The following is a 7126-nucleotide window of genomic DNA, read 5'->3' on the forward strand; positions in this document are numbered from 1 at the left end:
ATGGACAAAAAGATAAAGAGTGGAAAGAGCTCAAGCTTGGGGATGCCCGAGGCACCCCAAGAGATTCAAGGATTCCGTAAAAGTCTAAGCTTGGGGATGCCCCGGGAAGGCATCCCCTCTCTCGTCTTCAATCCATCGGTAACGTTACTTGGGCTATATTTTTATTCACCACATGTTATGTGTTTTTGCTTGGAGCGTCTTGTATCATACGAGTCTTTTATTTTTGTTGTGTCACAATCATCCTTTCTGCACACCTAGAGAGAGAGACATGCACACACCGTAATTTTGTCGAGCTTCACTTATATCTTTTGGCAGACAATTCAGCTCACATGTGCTTCACTTATATCTTTTGAGCTAGAAACTTTTGCTCTATGTGCTTCACTTATATCTTTTAGAGCACAGCGGTGCGTGGCTTGGTAGTTGATCTATGCTTTTAAAGTAGTCTCAAAAGGGGTAGTTATCCAAAGGGATACGAAAATTTCCACCTTCATGTGCATTGAATAGTTAGAGAAGTTTGATTCATCTCAATAAGTTTTGAGTTGTGGTTATGGTAATATTGAAGTCATGCTAGTAAGGTGTTGTGGATATAGAAATTATTGTGTTGAAGTTAGTGATTACCGTAGCATGCATGTATGGTGAACCGCTATGTGATGAAGTCTGAACATGATTAGTATATTGATTGTCATCCTTTGCGTGGCGGTCGGGATCGCGCGATGGTTTATACCTACCAACCCTTCCCCTAGGAGTATGCGTTGAATGCTTTGTTTTGATTACTAATAAAACTTTTGCAACAGGTATATGAGTTCTTCATGACTAATGTTGAGTCCATGGTTTAGATGCACTTTCACCTTCTACCATCACTATCTTCTTAATGCCGCACAACTTCCGCCGGTGCACAAAACCCACCATTAGCCTCCCTCAAGACAGCCACCATACCTACCGACTATGGCTTTTTCAAAGTCAATCCGAGATATATTGCCATGCAACTACCACCATGATATGTGCCACCACATCTACATTTCCATTGCATGATCATAAGATAGCTAGCATGATGTTTCCATTGATGTCTATGCCATGCTAGATCATTGCCATGGTACACTACCGAAGGCATTCCATATAGAGTCATAATTGCTCTAAGTTTTGAGTTGAAAGTGTGATGATCATCATTATTGGAGCATTGTCCCATGTGAGGAAATAAAAGAGGCCAAAGAAGCCCATAAAAAATAGGCCAAAGAGCCCACCAAAAAAATGAAAAAAATGAGAGAAAAAGAGAGAAGGGACAATGCTACCACTTTTTCCAGACTTGTGCATATTGAGCACCATGATCTTCATGATTGAGAGTCTCTCGTTTTGTCACCACCATATAGCTAGTGGGAAATTATCATTATCTAACTTGGCTTGTATATTCCAATGATAGGCTTCCTCAAAATTCCCTTAGGTCTTCGTGAGCAAGCAAGTTGGATGCACACCCACTAGTTTTCTTTAAGAGCTTTCACATATATATACTTGTAGCTCTAGTGCATCATTTGTATGGCAATCCCTACTCATTCACATTGATATCTATTGATGGGCATCTCCACAGCCCATTGATATGCCTAGTTAGTGTGACTATCTTCTCCTTTTTGTCTTGCAACCCCCACCACATTCCACACCATCTATAGTGCTATAACCATGGCTCACACTCATGTATTGCGTGAGAGTTGAAAATGTTTGAGAAAGTAAAGGTGTGAAACAATTACTTGGCCAATACCGGGGTTGTGCATGATTTAAATTCGTTGTGCAATCATGATAGAGCATGGCCAGACTATATGCTTTTGTAGGGATAACTTTATTTTGGCCTTGTTATTTTGAAAGTTCATGATTACTTTGCTAGTTTGCTTGAATTATTATTGTTTCCACGTCAATAGCAAACTATTGTTTTGAATCTGATGGATCTGAACATTCACGTCACATAAGAGGAATTACAAAGGACACCTATGCTAGGTAGCATGAAAGCATCAAAAATTCATTGTTATCACTTCCCTACTCGAGGACGAGCAGGAGTTAAGCTTGGGGATGCTTGATACGTCTCAAACGTATCTATAATTTTTGATGGTTTCACGCTGTTATCTTGTCTTCTTTGTATCTTATCTGTATCTTTTTATATCTTTTTTGGGACTAACTTATTGATTCAGTGCCAAGTGGCAGTTCCTGTTTTTTCCGTGTTTTTGACTCTTTTCAGATCTGATTTTGGAACGGAGTCCAAACGGAATAAAAACCCCGAAATGATTTTTTCCCGAATGAAAGAAGACCAGGGAGCCTTTGGGCCAAGCCAGGTGGGCCCCAGGGAGCCCACAAGTTCCCACCACGCCACCAGGGGGAGGCGGCGGTGGGCAAGATTGTGGCCACCCTCGCCGCCCCCTGACTTAGATCTTGCGCCTATATATTCCCAAATATTCCTCAAAAAATCAGGGGGAGCCTGGAAAATACTTTTCCGCCGCCGCAAGCTTCCGTTTCCGCGAGATCTCATCTGGAGACCTTTCCCGGCACCCTGCCGGAGGGGACTTTGGAGGTGGAGTGCTTCTTCATCATCATCATCGCCCCTCCAATGACTCGTGAGTAGTTCACTTCAGACCTACGGGTCCGTAGTTAGTAGCTAGATGGCTTCTTCTCTCTCTTGGATCTTCAATACAAAGTTCTCCATGATCTTCATGGAGATCTATCCGATGTAATCTTGTTTGGCGGTGTGTTTGTCGAGATCCGATGAATTGTGGACTTGTGATCAGATTATCTATGATATATATTTGAGTCTTTGCTGATCTGATATGCATGATTTGATATCCTTGTAAGTCCCTCCAAGTCTTGGGTTTTGTTTGGCCAACTAGATCTATGTTTCTTGCAATGGGAGAAGTGCTTGGTTTTGGGTTCTGCCATGTGGTGACCTTTCCCAGTGATGGTAGGGGCAGCAAGGCACACATCAAGCAGTTGCCATCAAGGGTTAAAAGATGGGGTTTTATCATTGGTTTGAGATTATCCCTCTAGATCATGTCATCTTGCTTAAGGCGTTACTCTGTTCTTATCGACTTAATAGACTAGATGCATGCTGGATAGCAGTCGACGTGTGGAGTAATAGTAGTAGATGCAGAAAGTATCGGTCTACTTGTTTCGGACGTGATGCCTATAGAAATAATCATTGCGTAGATATCGTCACGACTCTGCACAGTTCTATCAATTGCTCTACAATAATTTGTTCACCCACCGTCTACTTGCTTTCATGAGAGAAGCCACTAGTAAACACTACGACCCCCGGGTCTATGCACATCCATCGTTTATAACTCCGCTTTTACTTTGCTTTGTTACTTTGTTGCATTCAGTTCTCACTTGGCAAACAATATATAAGGGATTGACAACCCCTTCATAGCGTTGGGTGCAAGCTTTTGTGTTTGTGCAAGATCTTGAGATACTCTTCCGCCGGATTGATACCTTGGTTCTCAAACTGAGGGAAATACTTACCGTCGCTGTGCTACATCACCCTTTCCGCTTTGAGGGAACACCACCGCAAGGCTCCAAGGCCACGGGGGAAATCCTTTGCATACTTGCCTAGGAAGTCCCTTAAGGCGTAGCCGTTGCTGAAGGACTCCTGGTGCCGTCGACACAACTACTTCCTGGCACGGTTGCAAGGGATACATAGCAGAATAATCAGAAGTATTTCCGACACCTTTGCCGGGGATCTTTTTGAGGTAGCAACAGTCTATATGATTTTGCAGTGTTAGTGTTCTTTAACATTCTTATTTTGAAAGACATGATTGTTTGTTGGTATACCTGAGTATTTATGTCTTTATATAAAACGATAGAATATTGCCTTGAATCACTTGTATCTTAATATTCATGCCATGATTAGACATTTGTCCAACATTATGTTATGTACCATTCCACATCAATTTTTTTTGTCATTTACCTACTCGAGGAGAAGGAATTAAGTTTGGGGATGATAATACATCTCCGTCGTATCTATAGTTTTTGATTGTTTCATGCCAATATTCTACAACTTTCATATACTTTTGGCAACATTATATAATATATTTGGGACTAACTTACTAATCCAATGCCTAGTGCGAGTTCCTATTGTTTTTGCATGTTTTGCAGAAAATCCAACAGAGTCCAAACAATATAAGAATCTGTGGAGGTTTTTTCTTGGAATATATGTGAATTTTGGGAAGAATAATTAATGAAAAATGATGCCCAAGGTGCTCCCAAGCGAATAGGGATGTTCGCGCACTGATGGCTTGGGGTCACCCCGCTGGTTGGTTGTGGCCCAACTTTCACCGCAAGAAATACAGTTTGCCAATTAAAATACCGTCAAAATATCAGCCCAATCTGGGTTATGGATCTCCGAATATTTAACAAAACGATGAAGGGGTCAGAAAATTGTCGCAAAAACAAGAGAGAAACAGAGAGAGATCCAATCTCGTAGGGGTTGCTACCCTTCGGGAACCATCGGGGCCATGGACCAAAGGAGAAACTCTCCTCCCTTATAGGGGGAGACCAAGTAAGAAGATGCAGGAGGGGGGCTCTCCCCCTCTCTCCCGATGGCGTCAGAGCTCCGCCGGGGCAACCATCATGACGACGATCTACACCAACAACTCCGGTGCCATCACCACCAACTCTCCCCCTCTATGCAGCGGTGTAACCCATCTTTTCCCCAGTGTAATCTCTACTTAAACATAGTGCTTAATGCTATATATTATTTTGCAATGATGTATGGCTATCCTATGATGTTTGAGTATATTTATTTTCTCCTATGGTTTGATAAATGATCGTGATTGGTTTGAGTTGTATGTTTTATTTTGGTGTTTTCTTAAGGTGCCTCCCATGCCACGCACACGTGGGGGATTCCCGTTGGAGGCTGTTGCATTGCGTTCATGATTCTCTTATAGTGGGCGTCTAGAGTGACAATAGCTTATACCCGAGTAATTAATTTGTTTACATATGGGAGTCACGAGGAGTTGATGTGTTAATGCTATGGTTGATGTCGTGGTTTTGTCACAGAAGATGTCCTCCTGAAAGGACTTAGTGATGGGGGCATCGCAACCATGTGTCGACTCAAAGGGATTAATTGGGAGCAAGAGACGATTTTACCCAGGTTCAGCCCCTGTGATAGAGGTAAAAGCCTACGTCCTGCTCTATGTATATTGATGTGGAAATCGATTACAAGGGTGCTGATTCGCCTGACCTAGCTCTCAATTGGGGATAACCTAAGTCCATCGGCCCTAGAGACTCGGCTTTATGAACAGGTCGAGGCCCTATGATTACAAGAGTCTCGGTTACGTATGATTCTTGACCTACCATCTCTCTAACTCGCTTACTTCTATCGCAAGGAAACTTCTCGAGGTCCTTCTTCTATATGGACCATAAGTCTCCATCTTTATGCCTCGGGCTACAGCCGGCTCTTCTGGCTCCGCCTTGTCCCTTCTGCTTCTTAAGTCATGGCCCATCTTGAATTATGAATGTTGAGCCGTCATCATCTTGACCCGGCCTCCTGGGGCGGGTCTCTAATACTTCTCCAACGTATCTACTTTTCCAAACTGTTTTGCCCTTGTTTTGGACTATAGTTTGCATGATTTGAATGGAACTAACCTGGACTGACGCTGTTTTCAGCAGAATTGCCTTGGTGTTATTTTTGTGCAGAAATCAAAGTTCTCCATACGTCCTGAAAATTTACGGGGAGCAGTTTTGGAAAATATCAAAAATATATGCGCCAAGTTCCACCTCAGGGGGTGGGCCAGTGGGCCACAAGCCCCTGCTCCGCCACCACCCCCCTGGTGGCGGTGGGCAGGCTTGTGGGGCCCACAGGCACCTGCCGCCCCCAACTCCAACTCTATAAGCTGCCTTTCGTCCCAGAAAAAATAAAAAGAGAAGTTTTCGTCGCGTTTTCGATACGGAGGCACCGCCACCACCTGTTCTTCATCTGGAGGGAAGATCTGGAGTCCGTCTTGGGCTCCGGAGAGGGGAAATCGTCGCCATCGTCATCATCAACCTTCTTCCCTCTCCAATTCCATGAAGCTCTTTGTCATTCGAGAGTAATCTATTCGTAGGCTCGCTGGGCGGTGATGAGTAAGATGAGATCTATCATGTAATCAAGTTAGTTTTGATGGGGATTGATCCCTAGTATCCACTATGTTCTAAGATTGATTTTACTACTACTTTGCCATGCTTAATACTTATCACTAGGGCCCGAGTGCCATGATTTCAGATCTGAAATTATTATGTTGCCACCAATATATGTGTGTTTTAGATCCGATCTTGCAAGTTGTAGTTACCTACTATGTGTTATGATCCGGCAACCCCGGAGTGACAATAACCGGAACCACTCCCGGTGATGACCATAGTTTGAGGAGTTCATGTGTTCACCAAGTGCTAATGCGTTGGTCCGGTTCTTTATTAGAAGGAGAACCTTAATATCCCGTAGTTTCCTTTTGGACCCCGCTGGCACGGGAGGGATGGAGAATACATGTCATGCAAGTTCTTTTCCCTAAGCACGTATGACGACACACGGAATGCATGCCTACATCACATTGACGAACGGGAGCTAGCTATATATCTCTCCGTGTTATAGCTGTTGCATGATCAATATCATCCAAACAAATCACCGACCCATTGCCTATGAGTTTATCCTACTGTTGCTACTGTTGTTACTTGTCTTGCTCTGCTGCTACTTGTGCTACTGTTGCTACTATTGTCGCTTGCTACTGTTGCTACTTGCTACAGATGTCACTACTGCTGTTCCTTGCCACTGCTATTGCTCGTTACACTGCCGTTACTTACTACTTTGCTGTTACTATTGTGCTTGTAGATACTAATCTTTCAGGCTTGGTTGAATCCTACAAATTAAGCTGCTAATACTTGAGATTATACTCTCACCTCCTGACTGGCTTACCTACAAATTTGGGTCGAATACTCTACCCTCGAAAACTGCTGCAACCCACGCGCTGGTGGGCCATCGACAACATTCTTCCAGTTTCATTGCCGGGGAGTGCTAGCAGCATTCTTCTGGTGCCGTTGCAGGAGAAGGTTCGTTGCCATAAGCATTCGTCTAGCTAACGCTAGACATTGCAGGATCAACACTTTTCTGGTGCCATTGCGAGGG

The sequence above is a fragment of the Hordeum vulgare genome, chromosome 4H (genome assembly GCF_904849725.1).
Source record: "Hordeum vulgare subsp. vulgare chromosome 4H, MorexV3_pseudomolecules_assembly, whole genome shotgun sequence".
In the NCBI taxonomy this organism is placed as follows: domain Eukaryota; kingdom Viridiplantae; phylum Streptophyta; class Magnoliopsida; order Poales; family Poaceae; genus Hordeum; species Hordeum vulgare.